Raw genomic sequence first — 18282 nt, forward strand, 5'->3', positions numbered from 1 at the left:
ATAGCCTAATAAAATGGCATGTAAAGAGTGGTGTATGAATACCCATGTATTGGGATAAAGTACGAGAATCTCACTCAAAACTGTCAAAAACACTCACTTCAACAGAGAACGCCACCCATAATAATGATAAACCTCGCTCCACACGGAAGGGCCATGACTTCTAGAAGGGTCTTACCTAACTGATCAGACAAGCGTGCTCCATCGGCTAGGCGCATGGAGTACCCATACATTATCGGGCTGCAACAAAAGAGTTATGCAATCAACATACAGCACACTACATAATTCATCAGCCGTGTTGATTAAAATCGACCCTCCGAATCAAGTACTCACAACTCAGCCTTGATGGTAACACCAGTGTACCTGCCCCAACCATGCGACTGCCGGTAATAAACTCCTAATGGCAGCGTGCGTCACTTTAATAGGTATCTGGAACTCACGTGACGGTGATTTCCTCTTCCGCATTTCAGGCTCACAACAGAGTAAACAGCGCATGCGTGAGGCGCAGATGCTAGTGCGCTTGCGTGCTTCAGGGAGACTGAACCCTTCTGCCCCAATCCAGGCTTACAGCTACTGTCAGTAGTCGCGTAACCACGTCATAAATATGTAAACCATGTGAAACAGGCGTGTTAGCCCATATAGTTGAAACTTCTATGTTTACATCATAAGTTTGTGAGCCGACCCCGAACAAACCAGGTGAAAGTACCCTTTCCTAATAAACCAGTGTTAATAATGATTTGAATAAGATGTATTTGTTTTACAGAGCCTCAACCACATAGGGTTAATTATCTCATGTGCAGCAAGGTGCGGGGTTAATTAGAAAGGTGGTGTGAGATGCTGCTGCGCTCATATAGTGCCCATGGTACTTAAAAATACGTTTACCCACAGGAAAAGAAAAAGAAAGAAAGTGAATGATCCCACGGTTATGCTACCGTACTAAATATAAAACACAAAAGAGGGGGGATCAGGGAGCTATAAAGGTCCAGTGTCCATCCTCCCTAAGTTTGATATCTATCACCAAAAGGACAAAGTTCCTACGGGCAGGTGCAGAACGTCACCCAGCCCAAAAAAAGAAAAAGAAAAAACAGAAAGTGAAAAAAATGAAAAAAATTCCTAGATTAGGGACCCACTCGGGTGACTGGACGACCACTCTTTGTCCTCTGTTGCCGTCACACACCCCAAAGGGTGTCATGCTTCATCATTGGGCGGTTGCTCCTCGTAGGGCCGGCGCTGCAATTCCCTACGGGTCCCCCGAAGGGGTCACTTTGGCGGAGATCTTTTTAGGACCGCCGGATGGTGCATGTGGGTGTGTGGGGAGTTGGTTCTCTATGGAGGGTAATAGGAGGTGCATGCTAGTTAGGGAAATTATTATAAAAAATATGAGCCTGGCCCACCCAAGCAGGAGCCTTGGCCCTCGCAGTGAGGTCTTGAAGGCAGGCACGCAACGGCATTGGGCTCAAAGGGCTGTCTGTGTGTGTGTGCCCTGGGCTGAGACAGCTTGCCGTGCTTACACACACAGTTTTTGAGATTACCGCAGCCGCACCCAGTACTTCACAAGTCTTTAAAAGACCATTTACATACAAACGAGGCTTTGTTTATTTTTTCACCCCTTCATCTCCACATGGCGAAAGGCGATAAATCCATTCTTTGACAATGGTAACCTATGCCTACTATTCTGCTGCGTGGATATTTCTTTTTCTATGTAGTGCAGGAGAAAAGAAGTGTGTTTATTCCTATTCACCTTTCCTGACCCCCACCGTTGCTTATCACATCAGGCTGCCTGTGACACAAAGTTTGACTAAAGGAGTAGTAGGTAAGCGAATGTGTTACTATTTGTTTTTCTTTTACAAATCTGCACAGGCCCAGCACGACACATACTTTGTGTGCGCTTCATTTTAAACAGTTTTTATCATTATCATGGCTGATCATTTGTCTGTTAGTGTTTTTTAAATGCAGATGAACTGTATCTTATGTGGATAGCTCAGTGGGTTACTGCCTTTGTCACAGAGAGCCTTGTGTTCCTTGCAGTTCAGAAGTAATAATCCTAACACAGGACAGTGACCAATGGACTGTCACCAAAGAGCTGCATACAAACATGAATGGCATAGTTAGAACTTCGCTTTTTTTGTTTTGTGATATAGTTAGAATTTCTCAGTCTTTCATTATTCTAATGTTGCTAAAGTGAGTATGTTTGGGCAGAAATACATTTTTATCAGTAAAGCTCACCCCCATGGAATACTCTTTAAATCCTAAGGTTGTGTTTCCCCAGACCAAACCCTCTTAAAATATACTGCCCACCAGTTTAGATGGCATGTGATTCCTATACCTTGTATTCCTCATTGGCTAATGTGACATTCCCTGTAGACTGATTTCCATACTTGTATGATTCATTGTCTCTGTATAATGTGTGCGTGGTGTAAAGTACTGACAGACTACACTGATATGAGTAGCGCTATACAACAAATGAAATGCATATGAGAGAGTGGCTACCTAAAGATGAGGGGCACTGTTGGAGGGTGGCAGTTAGGGAATCCAAGGAGGAGATAGTGGGAGGGGCTACGGAGCGATGAGGGGCACTGTTGGAGGGTGGCAGTGAGGGAATCCGAGGAAGAGGTCATGGGTGGAGGGGGAGCTAGGGAGAGATGGGGGCACTGGTGGAGGGTGGTAGTGAGGGAGTCTGAGGAGGAGGGGCTACAGAGAGATGAGGGGTACTGGTGGAGGGTGGTAGTGAGGGAATCCGAGGAAGAGGTCATGGGGTGGAGGGGGAACTAGAGAGAGATGAGGGGCACTGGTGGAGGGTGGCAGTGAGGGAGTCTGAGGAGGAGGTCATGAGGGGGAGGGGCTACAGAGAGATGAGGGGCACTGGTGGAGGATGGTAGTGAGGGAATCCGAGGTAAAGGCCTTAAGGGGAGGGGCTATGGGGAGAGGAGGGGCACTTGTGGCATGTGGCAGTGAGGGAATCCGAGGAGGAGGTCAATAGGGGAGCAATGGAGGGATGAGGGGCACTATTGGAAGGTGGTAGTAAAGGTATTTACAGAGAAAGTGGTTATTGGTGCGGCGCCAAAAAAGACTTTTGCATCAGCGCTGAAGCCTTTCTGTTTTTGTTTATTTAATTGGCAGTCGGGTCATAAGGGCTACTGTGGAACATACTTTAAAGTGCGGGCTAATTATATTTACTGCTATATTCAATGTTTTAAGTTTGAAAGTGATTTTACTAATGTTTTTACCAGGAAAAGTGGAGCCCAATGGTGCCTGATATGGGGCTTGGGCCCAAGATCAGCTGTGAGATATGGTGCACTGGAGAGGAGTAGTGGATAATCAAGCTTGTAAGGGAGTGCGTTGCAGAGTCCGTGGTCAGGTGGAGGTAGTAATGAAGAGGGATTCTCCCTGAAGGCTCCCACAGAGGAAGCCTGTGAAGTGTCACTTGTCTGATACTCCCACCTCAGAAACCTCCTCTTCCCATCAAAGGAACATTACATGGAAAAAACACTTTTTGAGAGTGATAATATTTAGAAAGAGATTTGGAAAAGAGTGTGTTTTACTGGGCCATGTAAGACTAAGAATAGATAAAGGAGGGCCCTGAAGCAGGCCTGCCTAGACATATATGCGACAAATCGAGCCCGCAGTGGCCCACCCAAATTCACCTTTGGCCCACCCAAATAAAAATTCCTGGAGCCGGGCCTGTTGAGTGTCTACCATGTATTGCAGTATTATACCTCTATTTGTACTTTGAACGCTTTTGTAACCTGCACACATGTCACTTTTTCCTCCTGTAATGCACCGTTTTCTACCTCTTGTATTTTGTTTGCTCACAATTGTCATTTTTGCCTCATGTAACTTAATGTTTACTTTTTTAATTTGTTAATTTGTAATGTTTCTCCTCATGTATCAGTTCTGTTCCTACTGTGAAGCGCACTGACACATTCGGGTAAAGTCCGCGCTATATAAAAACGCATTAAATAAATAAATAAAGTGCTCTGTCAATCCTTAGAGTCGAGTTGCCCGCTCCATAAAACCCTCAATAAAAAAAAAACACATCAAATTCAGTGATATGAGACCTGTCATGTCTGTCAGTAGCAGCAGGATGCGAATAGAAGCACTTTCACACAACAAAGGGGCTATTCAAGTCAGTAAATGCTAGATATGCCACGTGTGCCCACGAAGGTACCGTCCCGTATCCTACGGGCCCCGGTCTCACCAAGAACGGCTAAATTCCCAGCCTGAGCCGCAGGATCAAATGCCAAAAGTGCCTAACCAGCTGTGAGCAGAGAACAGACAAGCACCAGGGTCGCACCGTCGCTCACAACTATCATTTTAGGCAGTTCCGCGTTGCTAACACTTACTTCCCTATCACCCACCCCGCCCCACCGTCGAGCCTGAATGAGCAGCAGCAACCTAGCCTAACTAAAAGCAACTTCTGCTGAGCTGCACTACCACGCTCCACCATGGGCGGCCCCCGCCGACTGTAAATAATACAGGCCGCCGGTCGAAGGTACCTGTGGACTCCACAGCCAATCAGTACTTCGGATTATTTTAGAGCACACTGTGATTGGCTCAAGGCCCACAATGCTCCAATCAGAGGTCCTTTTACACATCGTCAACACAGCCCACTTCTAGAGGACGCACCGAATTTGTCCAGTCGTGGGATTGGTTGTTATGTGACGCTAAAGTCCTAAATTACAGACGAATTATATCAGTTAAAAGAACAGCGACCTACAACGGATATGAGGTTGGGTAGACGGACGGTCCATGTAAGTAGAGTGCAGGTAGCCCACATAATGTAGAGTGTCATTCGCTATGTTGTGTTTTTTGGGATCTATTTCCGAGCATGGCTTTCTAGTTCAAGCTGCCGCACCTCTGTTGTATCGAGGCTGCTTTATCTTTTGTATTCTAGAGATAATAACAATAACAGCACCTTGTTTTTATGTGGCCCTTCGCGTCACTCTTCAGCAGTTTGTAAGCACTGTAAGTCCCTGGTGTCAATGTTACATAATTTACCGTACTCGTGTTGGGGACCCTTGTTTCTGCTCCAATCGCCTAGAGCTGTAATCGTAGACCCGGTGGCAGTGTAGGGGTGCAGTCTCGAATATAGTACTTTGCTGACGTTTGGCCGTAGCGAGGTCACGCTTGCTTTTTATCTATATGAACTCGTTGTTTCTGCTTCATGAAAATCTATCTGTTTTAACATTGAGAGCTCTCTGTGGCTCGCTTTATGGACCGCACGAAAGCAACAGCTAGAGGTCTCGCTTGAACTGGTTTGGTGATGATGTGGCTAAGACTTGTTGGCAGCTAAGGTGTGTGCCTCTCCAAGTGAAGGCATGGAGATCTTGTTTCGGTTGTCCACTCTGCACTGCAAATGTATAAGATGATCAACATTCACTTGATTGAAATTTCTTTTCTTATGGATCATATTAAGTATACCTATAAATTATATTCTGCGTCACAGCTGTGAAGCACGCAGTACATATTTCCAACTTTTCATATTTTGCTGCTCGTGATAAAATGTTTTATTCAGTCACAGCATGTCATTAAATTACTTTTTGGAGAGGTCTATTGTGCTGTCACATGACACCACTCGAAGAGTTTAAAAGAGTTGCCACTAGTGTGATCACAGTGCAGTGTGGTATACGTAATCTTCACAATTGTATTTTTGTCTTTGTTGTGTGGAATGGAGATAAGGGATCTACTGCCATGTTTCGCGTTATTTTCTGATCACCAAAGGAACTCAGAGTTAATTTTTCTAATTATGTTGCCATGCTCCTTCATGATCCAATTGGATGTGGGGATCTGCGTGTGAAAGCGACTACTTAAAGACATTGGTTCAATTTTTTTTTGTTGATAATCAACTTTATTGGCATTTCAGAAGCAACAAAGAAAGGTCATTGGTGGCAGCTCAGCAAATAGTAGGCACAGGTAAAAGCATTCAGCAGCGTACATAAACGGATGGGCAATGTCCCAGTCCGGCAACACAAACTTGTCGATAGAGCAAAACACAGCATACATATCAGTGCTCATGGTGGCAACAGGTTGAACCATTTCCCCCAAATTCTGATAAATCGTTCAGGCGCACCCCGGGCTTCGCATAGAGCCTCTTCCTGGACCCCGCACCAGTCCACCCCCCTCCTCCAGCCCTTAACCGTTGGTGCAGAGTCTTGGAGCCAATGACGAGCAATATCGCGCTTGGCCACGGCCAACGCCGTCCCCAGCAGGTGCTTGTCCGATCTACTGCCATCAAGGCCATCCAGTACCCCGAGGATCAGTCGGAGTGGGTCATGGGGGACCTCCCAACCCAAGGCCTGCGGTAACTCCTTCTCCACCCTCCGCCAGAACCTCTCCAGTCCAGGGCAAGTCCAGACCATGTGGAAAAAATCAGCCGGGGAACCTCCGCATCTAGGGCAGTCAGGGGTGGGTCTCAGGCGGGCTCGGTGGAGCCTCTCTGGGGTGAGGTAGGATGCGTGCAGGTAGTATATCTGTACAAGCCTTCACTTGGAGGACGTGGTCAGGGTGCGTGGGGCCATCAAGGCATATCTCCAATCGGCCTCCTCCAGGGGCCCCACCCATCCGTCCCATCGGGCCCGCAAGAGATCAAGGGACGTAGGACTGTTGTTGATTAGGGCACGATAGATTCGGGACACTCCCCCTGCTCCCCCCCCCCCCCCCCACCCCCCCACCCACCCACCCCAGGTCTCCCATCATCACCTGGGCTTCTAAGGGGTTAAATTCTGGGAGGGTAGTTGGTGTAGGGAGGTGCACGTGGAGGGCATGTCGCAGCTGGAGGTAGCGGTAATGTTGGGTATGTGAGAGGGCGTGGCGTTGCTGTAATTCAGTAAAGGCTCGGACGTGGTCTCCCACCCATACATCCCGAGCACCGACACTCCAATCAGGTCCCAGCGCCGGAACCCGTCCAGGGACGATACCTCGCGGAGCCAGTTCCCAATGCCAGAGTGGCGTCTGGCGGGTAAGTGTACGGTCCCATCCCGTGTGTCGGAGAGAGGTTCGCCAAGCCGACAAGACCGCTCTGGTAACGGGGGCCAAGGATTGCGGAATTGGGCAGCCATAGAGGAGGGCTGGAATCCGGGGGAAGTCCGTCTGCCAATTCCACCCAATACGCCGAGTGGGACTAGCTGCCCGCATACCAGTCGTGATAACTATTAGTTTGGTGGCCAGATAGTAGAGGTAAAGATGAGTCACGCCTAGACCTCCGTCATAGGGCGGAATACGGCAGTGTGCAAGGGAGATCCGCGGCCGCCCACCTGCCCAGAGGAACCTGGACAAGGGTCCGTCCAGCTCACGAAACCAGGCACGGGGGAGTGGGATGGAGGTGTTCTGTAAGGTGTAAAGAAAACGAGGAAGAATCATCATTTTGAAAAGGGCACTCCGCCCAATGGGATAAGTCCGATCTCATTCGGGTCACCAGGGGCGCGATATTCAGGGCCCATTCCAACTCAGGCAGGAGAGTCACCCAGATCCCCAGATATTTGACCGAGTAGTTCCGGATGGGAATAGATGACTGCCAGTCAAAGCATTCCCGGGAGGGGTGCAATGGGACCAGGGTAGACATGGCCGCATTAAGCCTGAGGCCAGAGACTCGCTCAAAGTCCCGGAGGAGGTGCTGGCATCTAGGGCCCGAGTTCGCCGGGTCTGCCAAATATATGAGCATATCGTCGGCGTAGAGGGCGTTCTTATCTACGTGGGGGGGGGGATGAGGCGCCTGACTCTTATCACATGGTGGAAGAGATGCAAGAGCCGGGGTGCCAGAGTGTCTTGAAAGGCCGCATAGAATTCTTGGGGGAAGCCGTCCGGGCCCGGCGTTTTGCCTCGATTCAGGAGGGGGATGGCCTCCAAGATCTCCTCCTGCGAGAAGGGCCGTTCAAGGGAATCTGCATCTTCCAGAGCAAGGGAGGACAGCTGCACACCTGCACCATCCAGGAGGGTGGTCAGCAGCTCCTCCGGGGGGCGCGATGCGTATAGGTGGGTGTAAAATTCGGCAAAGGTGTCCGCAATGCCTGCAGACGTCGTCCGTGGTTCAATTATTAAAGCTTTGTATTTCTGTAGGTACGCCCTACTTCAGGGTTAAGTAGAGCGAGTCTTATGACTTTAAATGGGTCCTTATATTCATGTCCTTAACTTTATAGGCAAAACCACTATCGGATTTTTCAACTACGACTTGAAAAAAACCTAAATTAATCCATGTAAATAATGCAGTCAGTCCCTGTTTACATTTCACATGTTTTACTGCTCCTTGTTTTCCCTTAGTGTGTTTTGCTTTTCCCCAGAAGTTGTGTTTTTGTAGTTATCTCATGCAACATATAATTTTTGTGTAATGCATACTGTGAACTGACACTGCGTTGTAGGCGGGTTCTCATGACTGAGCTTGATTGGGAGCTCTGGTGTTGAGACAAAAGGTGGGGCATATCAGTTGATGACACTGGTACTTTCCTGGCTCAGTGAACCACACAACTGTTCATTTCAAATAAAGACCCTTCAATCGTTGGTAAACTATATTCATCATATATGACAGTACTCCTGTGAATGTGCAATTAGTGGATGATTGACTTCGGCTTTTTATTTTTTATTTTCCAGCTGAAACTAAGTTTGTTAACTTATTTGAACTGTACCCAAAGAATCACTAATTCTGTGTATTGGAATGCTTCAATTTTAAGTTATAGTGGGAGAAGTATACTGTGTCAATGATGACTTGTCACCAGCCGGATGGTGTTATTTAAAAGTGCGACTGACTCCAGCAGTAAAGTAAAGGGCAACAGCATCCAAAGTGGGAGCAAATTGTTTACGATTGGGAGATTTTTTTATTGTTAAATAATGTGGCAACCCGTTTGCACTTACTAGGTTAAAAAGGGAGAACTTGACCACAAATAAAGATTGGCCCTGCCTGACTACCTTATTGAGTTCTTTGACCCGATTTAGTTTCAAGCTCTCTTCGATCATACTTTAGTAGAATATCCTGCCATCAGTCTTGTTTTTTGTATTTGTTTACTCATTTTGCCCCAGCTCTTCTGCTGAAAGTGGGTTACTGCCCTTTCTGTCAAATTGAACTCCTTTGTGTTCCTACTGGCAAGTTCAATCATGAATCCTTTTCTAAAACCAAACCATCATACTATCTCTGGAACATGCGGTCTCCTTTCACTGATGTATTTTTATGTTGTGTATTGCACATGCTACGCTCTAGGTCCTTTGTACTCCTTACTTCGCATCTTTAAACATCTTGCATCTCTTGATACGATTTTTTGGTGCATGCCAACTCTCCTCTTGTTACCTCTTCTGCACAGTTTGAAATTTAGGGGTGTATTCTGAAGGGAGATGTCTCCAGAACTGTTCACCATAATTCCAACTAAGCCATAAGGAATTATTGCTACAGTGGTGGGAAAACAAATTAACTTTTTCTGATTCTAAAAACATGGGCCTATTCTCCTTGCATTCCTTTCCACAATATTTGGAAATACAGAGGTTAATTTATCAGCTTCACTAGGGCTCTCAGTACCACCCCAGCCTCTAGCTTATACTCTCGTCCTGGATTTCACTCTCTAAAATGTGCTCTTTATTTTGTACTTATCCAATCCTTGATATGGAAACACATAAACATAGTGGTCGCTACACAATCCTAGAGTAGCATCTTTGCTTCTAAAAGGTGCTGGTGCTATCTCATAATAAATATTGCACTCCTAATGAGAAGTGCTGGCATTCTTCTTTACAGATTAAGGAAGCGCTGGTACTCCGTCCCTGACAGAATCTGCCAATGTAAAGCACTGCATTGTGTCCTAGATGGCACCTCTCCAAACAATCTTCGTGTCTTTTCCAGTCCTGCTTCAAGATTATTCACTATTGTTGCATTGTTTGCTAATAATTTGTAGGTGCAGGCTTCATATAATAATATTATTAGTGCAGGAAATAAGGGACATCCAGGCCAGCCCCAGGGGAATATGCAGATTTTCTTCTGGTATTATTTGCAGAAACTGGGGCTTTTCTTCTGTGGCACCTGCACGTGGTCTGCTGTCATTGGGGCCGCCACCCACAAGAATTACGCAGGGTTTCTTATTTTTGTTTCAGCTGGGTACAACAGAAAGGCCTTTCTGACATGGCCCTCAGCCCTCCTTTTGTGGAAGTCTTATCCTGGTTGGATGCTGTCTGGAGCCCAACACCTAGATGCCAATGCAATGGAGGGAAAGAAAGACACTCCACCTGTTATTACTTCACAAGTGCTTAAGAGAAGCTACAATTTGGATGCAAGTTTTTGTTCACCCACCCCCCTCAAATGTGATGGAGCTATATTAGCAGGTTTATGACTTATGAACTGCAGGGAGCAAATGTAGTAGTAGTATTATTATTTGAATTTGTAATGCGCACAGCTACCCCAAGGGGTTTCCTGGCCCACATCAGGTAGGGGGATTCCTAAGTTCAACGGGCTAAAGGAGCCAAGTTTTTAAACCTCTGCGAAAAGCAAGACGAGACGCACAGCTACACAGTGACTCTAGAAGGGAATTCTGAAGTTTTGGGCCTAAATATGTAAAGGAGCACCCTTTCTTACGAGTCAAGTGGAACCTAGGCACACTAAACAAGGTGCGATTCATAGAACTCAGAGATCGAGAAGGATGATGGGATGACACCAAATCCTGAGTTTCTGCTATACCCTTGAACATATAGCTTAAAGCTTTGAACTTGTTGTGGGTAGGAATTGTGAGCTTGTGAAGCTCGCAAAGAAGGTTGGAGGCTGAAGACGTCTTTAGAAGCTGGTAGAGTAACTTTGCAGCTGCGTTCTGCACTAGTTGCAACCAGGGGGTTGTAGCTTTATCAACTCCCAGATATAGCACACTGCCATAGTCCAATCTGGGTATAATTAAAGCCTGGATGACAGTCCTTTTGAGCGGGAGTAGGGATCATCCAAATTATATTTTTAGCTATTTATGGGCCGGATGTATCAAAGGGTTTTACCCATTCTGTGTCTATGGGAAAAGGTGTTCATACATACGGCCCTAAGTAGCGTATAACAAGTGGCAGTAACCATAGCCACTTGATGCTTCATAGTTTGTCATCCATGGGGTATCCCTGATTTTTAACTTTCTGAGATGGAGTGGGCAGAGTCCCTAGAGAGTCGGGCCAGTGAAATGAGCCTCGGAGAGAAGCGTTCCACCGCCCCCCCCCACCAAACTTGACCTGAGCTTTGTCGCCATTGAGCCTGAGATCTGTGATCATCCCTAAATTCAGACTGAGAATGGGGAAGAAAATTCTGAGCTTCCACGAATGAGGGGGGCTGACTATTGATATGTTTTTTTACCAAATTTTGGAAAAGATGGGAAGTATAGATGGGACGAAAGTTGAACATATTGGCCGGGTCCAGATAGGCTTTTTTTCCAGGAGAGGAAGGACCAAAGCATTGTTTCAATTTCTGGGGAACCAGCTGCTCGCAGAGACGGGTATTGAGAAGATCCCTCAACATGGATAACAAGTTAGAATCAAGTTGCCTAATCATGTTAGGGTGCAAGGTATGCAAAGGAGAGCCTGATTTAATAGATTGCAAGATGGTAGTGAAAGTCCGTGTCCAAAAAGAAACATGTCCGTGGTTTTGGTGTTATGTCAGCATTTATTGTAATGCCCTATCGCCCTGCATGAATACATTTCAGAATGTCCGTCAGCCACGGTGTCACTTAGTTGGTCTCCATATGTGCAATCTAGAGGCAGTTGAGAGAAATTTCCCTTTTTGGTTAAAGAAAAGGGCTAGCTCCTCGCATTGCGTTGTAGAAAGTGAGGGTGTGGAAGGCAAATTACAGGTGTCCGATAGTTCTTTGACCACCCTGCATCACTGTGACAAAAGTAGTAACCTACTGACCTAGCTACATAAAACACAAATCTGCATGTTACACTTGGTGCTTTGCATCAGCCACATTATCCCTCTAGGCTACTGTAGGATGAGTCAAAACTGTGACTGGACAAAACGCGGACCTCTCCAGCAAGTGCGTTAACCACCTGTTATCTTTCTGTTACTATCTCCCCATGAAAAATGCTGGGTACGCAAAGATGTCTGCAGCGGGTGCATTAATTCCATAAGATATTTTAAAATTCAGCCCTTTAGGACCACGTAACCAGAACAGATTTACTTTCGCATCTGTCCTTCGTGCCAATTTCTTTAACGCAGAGTTTTAAAAAAAATAAAAAGATATATTTGCTACTGTCAAATTCCGTTTTTTATGTCTCTGCTCGTGACTTCACCTCCTTCATGTTGCCACGCGTTTGGGACCAATTTATGGGAGCCCGGAGTAAATAAAATGTTTCAATTTCTAATACTAATTTTTGTATAATATTTGGTATCCATGGAATGTGTGTCCAAGGTTTGGATGCAAGCGTCTTACTGTTGTTACTGGTACTATCCTTTTGCGAGTCTTGCCGCGTTGAGAGCTTTTTTAACCCTGGATACAGCCAGCCCAGGTTTGAAGGTGGCAGTAACATTCTTCTCTCACGCGCCCTAAAGATTAGATGTCACTGTGGTTTCGTGGTATGCTCTGTAAGAGGCGAGGTCTGTGTGCCTTAAGTAAAATATAACGTGCACTCTGTTTTCTTCAGGGATCAGTTGCGGAAAACTCCCTCTAGTTCGGACATCCGAGCATTCCAACCTTTTTGGTATTTTTCAGTTTATTTTTTATTTTTTTTAGAACAGCTTGTAAAAGAGATTAGACAGTTTTGCGCGACATTGTGCTTATTCACTTTTATCACGTACTGTGTGAAGAGGGCTTTATTTTGAGAAGAGCATGATGGTTGAGTGCACACAATAAAAAAGCTGTTTCTGTTAAAGTATACCCGACATTTACTGCAGGAATGATACGGGTGGAGGAGGTAACCGGTTGCTAAATGTTGGTGACTCTGATAATCCTGTATGTACCTCAGCCAGGACATTGTTCTGATGTTTGCTTTGGTTTACAGCGAACAATGAGATGGTAACTCAAAGCGAGTTGAAGATATACTAATTTTGTCAGCAAGAACTAATCGCCCACTCTGTGGTATAGCTCAGTGTTACTTTGACCTGTAGTTGGTGTAGTCTGGGTCTCCTGGTAACGCGGCCTTAGCTTTATTTGTGCTTGTGTGTATACACATTGACCTTGCAGACATTTCTAGGTGATTGATGCAGACTAACTGCGCAAAAGTGCAACTCTTGCAGGACCACAAGGCGGAATTTAACATCCGTAGTTGCCAAGTAAGCTTTTATCTTGTGTCATCTATTCAACCAATAGTGCTTTACGTTCTGGTGCTTTTTCTCTTTTTTTTTTTTAGTTTCAAAGCTTTATTCCATGCTTCTAAAGATTTACTGTTTCAAAAGTGTTAAAAAAAAGGCACTGGAATCGAGAGGGTGGAGTGGGAATAGAAATAGCTGAGTCATGTTGTTGGTATGGAGGCTCTACTTTGGTGAGGTGCTGGGCCAATAGTGCATCATAGCAACAGTTTTTCTGTCGGGGTTCTCGATGTGGGTTAATAACCTTTCATTAAGTCTCAAGAAATCTTCAAGTCCAAGTTGTGGGTGGTGGGAATATTCCTAGGAAAGAACCTTGGAGATAAATGCTCCTTCCTTGAAACATTTTGTATTTTTGCAGGTCAGATGGCAAGCTTTTTAATGGATCGTGCTCTCTGGTATGTGAGTGTGGGTTTTTTTGTTGTTGTTTTTTTGGGGAAGTCCTTGTGTTGGTGATCCAGGTGTCGCCTATTCAAAGGTCCTGGTGGACAATGTAAAAATTTGAACACTGCTTACCTTTATCGATAGCCTGTGCAGGGCCTTCAAAGCTAGGACCATGTGGCTCAGGGAGCACATTGGGAGGCTGGGCAATGTGTCATGGTAGTGAGGCTTAACTCATTTGCTGATTGACTTAACCAAGAGTCCAAATTAAATGGCTTTGTAGGAGTCCACTCTGGATGCAGTTACCACAAGGAACATTACAATATGGTGAGTGGGGGTGTGTGAGAGACTAATGCCCCATAGATCATGCAGCTGGTGGAAGATTCACTTATCTGCCTTGTTGACCTTGATAACGGAGGTCCGATTAGAGTAAAATGTAACTCATAGGTGTACTTGCTGTACATATTTATTTAGTTTCTTGAATGAGTGGGGGCAGGCGTTTTGTTTTGGTTCGTCTAGATTTAGTTCCTCATTAGGCAAGTGCCAGTGTGGTTTCCGTCACAGGAGACTTCCTGGAACTTAAGGTCTACGCGCGTGTCCTCTGCTTGTAAGTGGAACTGAATATAAGAGTCTAGTATCTTGACCAATGGGAACAGATACTGTAGGAAAGTGGATATTATGTAGTGATGCTGGTTAGGCTTCACTGTGTAACACTCACAGAACCCCTTGGATTCATAATAATAAATTTTTTGCTCAGTCCTGGTAGCGTGGCAAAGAGTAGTCAGATGTTACTAGAGGAACATGTGTTAAACATTTCAGTGTATTAAAATGGACGAAAGTAATTGACACAACTCAAAAGAAATCCGATACTAATTTATCAGAATAAAGCTGATTTTTATATAAATTTAGACACCCAAACGAAGACAATCTGATAAATATAATGGAAGTTATGGATTTTAGAAGGAAAAATAAATCTGTGCAATTCAATACTGCACAACTTCTGCATTGTGGTCTATGGTTAAAGGCACTTGTGACAATCTGTCATTTGCAGGTCGAGTTGTGTGGAACCCACTGGAGGTTAAGGTGATGCGGGTCCCAGGCCATGACAGTCAGTTTGTTTTTACCTGGCTCGTAGGACCTGGGTGCAGTGTTGCTCTGGGTGTCCCACGTGCTGAAGCAAGAGCCACGGAGGAGCTAGTTTTATCGCTTACGTGGTGCTGGTAAGGAAACTGGTGCAAAAAGTCTACAACAGGACCACTGGTGTAGTTTGGTTGAAGGTGCTGCGGAGTTCCCTCTGATTATGGTGTAGAGTGTGGTTCCCGGACTGGTCACTAACCAGCCTTGTCAGCAGTAAGGTCAGTTAGAAGTTGTTTCAATGTTTGGGGGAAAGTTGTAGCCACCTGAAACTTGCTGGAGGTCAGGACTATTCAGGTAATAGAGGATGATGTGGAGGGGTAGATGTCAGGGATCGCCTTCTGAGTCTAGTTCTCCAAAAGTGATACAAGACATTTTATGGCAGTGCTTATGATACTGTACCAGGTGAGGAAAGCTCCAATAGACAGTACGAGGGCACATGCATGGCTTAAGCCACTAAAGCAAATATTTATTCCCTTATGTTGATAGTATAGTCTCATTTACCCTTTGAAAGTATGGATGTAATTCTCTCACCATGCAACATGTAATGTGCTAAAATGTTGGTAAAAGATCAAGGTTTTGTACATGGCATGAACAGCCTTGGCAGTTATGGACAACTTTTAATTAATTGTTTATGAAGAATAAACAGCAGTAGGCTTTTGGTAACATTGTCTTGGTGATCAGGGAACTGTTTCAATCTTGTGTTGTGCTCTCATTATTGGTTGCGACCTGCATTTGTCACTGTCCAAAAAGCATTGTAATGTTTGCCTCTTGCCTCCACATTGAAAGAGAGCTTGCAACAGTCAATTTGCCATTATCAATTGAAGCTTCCTCTCCCTCTATCTCCAGGGGATCGTCTTTAGTAGTTTAGCTTGCAACAGTCAATTTGCCATTATCAATTGAAGCTTCCTCTCCCTCTATCTCCAGGGGATCGTCTTTAGTAGTTTACCAAACTGTTGCTTCCTCCCTGCCTCTCCCCTCCACCGCCTTCTTGACCACAGAACGAATCCTTCCCCCATCTTTAGGATGAGGACGTCTCTGGTTGCGGGAGGGTCTTGGTATCCAGGGTTGATTGGTAGAGCTCCAGGAGCCAAGGTCCTTGAATCCTTCTAAAAATCAATGGTAAGGCCATCTGACCTAGGCGCGATGCTGCTTGAGAAGCTAAGCTATCTATGGCCTGAAGAATGTCCTGTAGTGTAATTGTAGAAACTAGAAGAAACTCCATCACCCCGCCCTCCACCTACACCAAAGTAATGTCTTCAAGGAACATCTATATTTGATCAGTGGGGTGTGATGGCTTCGATGTATAGAAAGCATGAAATGTCTGCGAAGTGGGCTCCACGCCCACAACCGGGACCAGCGTTCCTAGGCTAGCACCCCACAAAAGCCAGGCAAGGGTCCCGCTGGGCTTCTCCACCGCACCAAACACCTGTGCCCGAGCATGTGCCCCAGATAGGCCGTTTTACGATATGAAGTCTCTTAATGCTAGGGCTAGTAATCCATCAGTAACTGCCAGCAAAGCAGCATCTCTGGAGGATTCAGATTGTCATTGAGTCTCTATAGAGTGAAGCTGTATTCAGAGGGTCCTAAGAACATCGAATTGCTTGGAAAGGGCACTTTGTACTTTTGAAGGTCTCCCAAACCGTCAAGTAGGAGGGGACCGATCGAAAAATTCCTCAGTTGCCTTTTCCATTTATGACTTAAAGACATGATATAGTAGAGCAGCTGATGGAAAACACCATGGTTTAAGGAATGTCCACAGGGCATGGGATCTCAAGCTGGAGTAGCACTGAGGAATGGTTGGCGAGAGTGTGTCACTGGTAGGTAATCTACACATGGTGAGTGTAGGTAATCTACACATGGTGAGTGTATCAGGAGAGAGCAGTTGGAGATTCAGTTGGGAGTGTGATTTGTTTGCAGTGGACTAGTAAGAAAAGGCAGGATTACTGTCCCTCAGTGCCCGCCACCCATCTGCCGTGCCACCTGAGGACATCAATGGTTTTAAGGCACACTCTGTGTTCGGTTAACCACCCTCTGAGATTAGTGGAGCCAGGGAGACGACCTATGCGTGTCATTTCTTGGGGCTCCACAGTATGCCGATTATTTCAAGTAATCAAGTTTACTTAGAAGGGCATATTAGGCATGGTTTTTGAGTGTGCCAGGTGCCAGTGTCCCGATGGGCCGTAGGCATCTGGAGTGAGTGTGCACATAGACTAATTTAAATCTAAAGCCTAATGCAAGGAGGATGCCAACACCAGGACAGATCATGAACCGTATCAAACCTATCTATTCCCTCTTCCCCCTCCCCGCTACTCTCCCACAATGATTTCCTCAACAATCAGTGAATGAATCCAACTAACTAAGCTTACCCAAATTAGTTAAAACCCCACAAGAAACATTAAAAAGTGCCATCCAGCCCACCTGCAACATCAAAATGGCACACAGGCGGCATAAACTACCGAGTACCTCGAGTGGAGTCGCATTTGGCCACACTGACATTAGCACAAGGCAGCAGGTGCTTAAAGTTTCAACTGTGAAAGATGCAGGGGAAGTAGGAGGCATATGAAATACAAATGGAGAGGAGATGGGGGGATGGGAAGCAGGCCAACCTGGCCGACTCCAAAGGAGCTGAAGAGAGGTGGAGAGATGACATGCAAAAAGAAATGAAAGACCCTAGTTTCTAAACATCACTGTACAGTTCTCTGGAGGATGCATCCATGTCAGTGGAGTGGTTCGCTGAGCAATGCGGTTTCCTCCCCTGCACCCCAGGTGGACTGGAACTGCCCTTGCGGTCTTCTTGGGCGGTGTGAAAAACAGTGCGACCACTTATCTGGAGCCTCAGTTTGGTAGGGAAAAACATGGCGTGGGGGATCTTGTTGGCCCAAAGTAACTTCTTAAACTCTGTGAAGGCCTGTCTGGCCTCCTGCACTGTCACAGAAAAATGCAGGGAGCTGTTGATGTCCATGACCTGGTGAGAGTGGCGACCCCTCTACCGGGTTAGACTAAGATTTGCATCCCTGTCTGGATAATTGAGGGGGGTGGGGGTTGCATTGAGGGTCTCCGGCGGTAGGACAGGGACCCAGTGACACAATGAAGCCGGAAGAGAAGCTTTCCCTACCAAAGATCTCTATCGGAAGCTGCTTGACATGGGTTTCCATCATGTCGGTGTTGATAGTGTTAGCTATACCAAGGATGCAAAGGTTGTTGATCCTGGAGCGGGATTTTAAATCTTCGGTTTTGACTACAACTTTGGGTATGTCAAGTGTCAGTTTGGTGACCTTAGCAGTGAAGTCAGTAGTGTTCTCCTCGATGGTGGCGATCCTGCCCTCTGCCTCCTTACAGCCATTGTCAAGCTTGTCAATGCAGGCCTGCATGCTGTAAAGGCTTGTAGTGAGCGTATTCAGTTTACCGTAAATTTGATGCAGGCTGGCGTTCATCTGGAGTATTAAGTCCGGGCTCTATACCCCCTCAGCAGTATTGTGGGGGCGGTGGCCTAGTCTCTGTTTAGTTCCACTCCGACCTGGACCCCTGTCGAG

General features: G+C 45.9%; 1 protein-coding gene across 4 annotated transcripts in view; it reads left to right on the top strand.

Moving 5' to 3' along the window:
- The window catches only part of GOLM1 (golgi membrane protein 1), a 723783-nt gene that overhangs the window by 432374 nt on the left and 273127 nt on the right, over positions 1-18282 (top strand). For 2 of the 4 annotated variants that reach the window (XM_078675791.1, XM_078675794.1), the window contains exon 1: positions 4613-4748. The exons of the other annotated variants lie outside the window; for them this stretch is intronic. The gene's annotated coding sequence lies outside the window, so the exon portion shown is untranslated. Of the gene's footprint in view, positions 1-4612; positions 4749-18282 lie in introns of those variants that run through there. 4 annotated transcript variants of the gene reach the window in all.

The sequence above is a fragment of the Lissotriton helveticus genome, chromosome 2_1 (assembly GCF_964261635.1).
Source record: "Lissotriton helveticus chromosome 2_1, aLisHel1.1, whole genome shotgun sequence".
Taxonomy (NCBI): domain Eukaryota; kingdom Metazoa; phylum Chordata; class Amphibia; order Caudata; family Salamandridae; genus Lissotriton; species Lissotriton helveticus.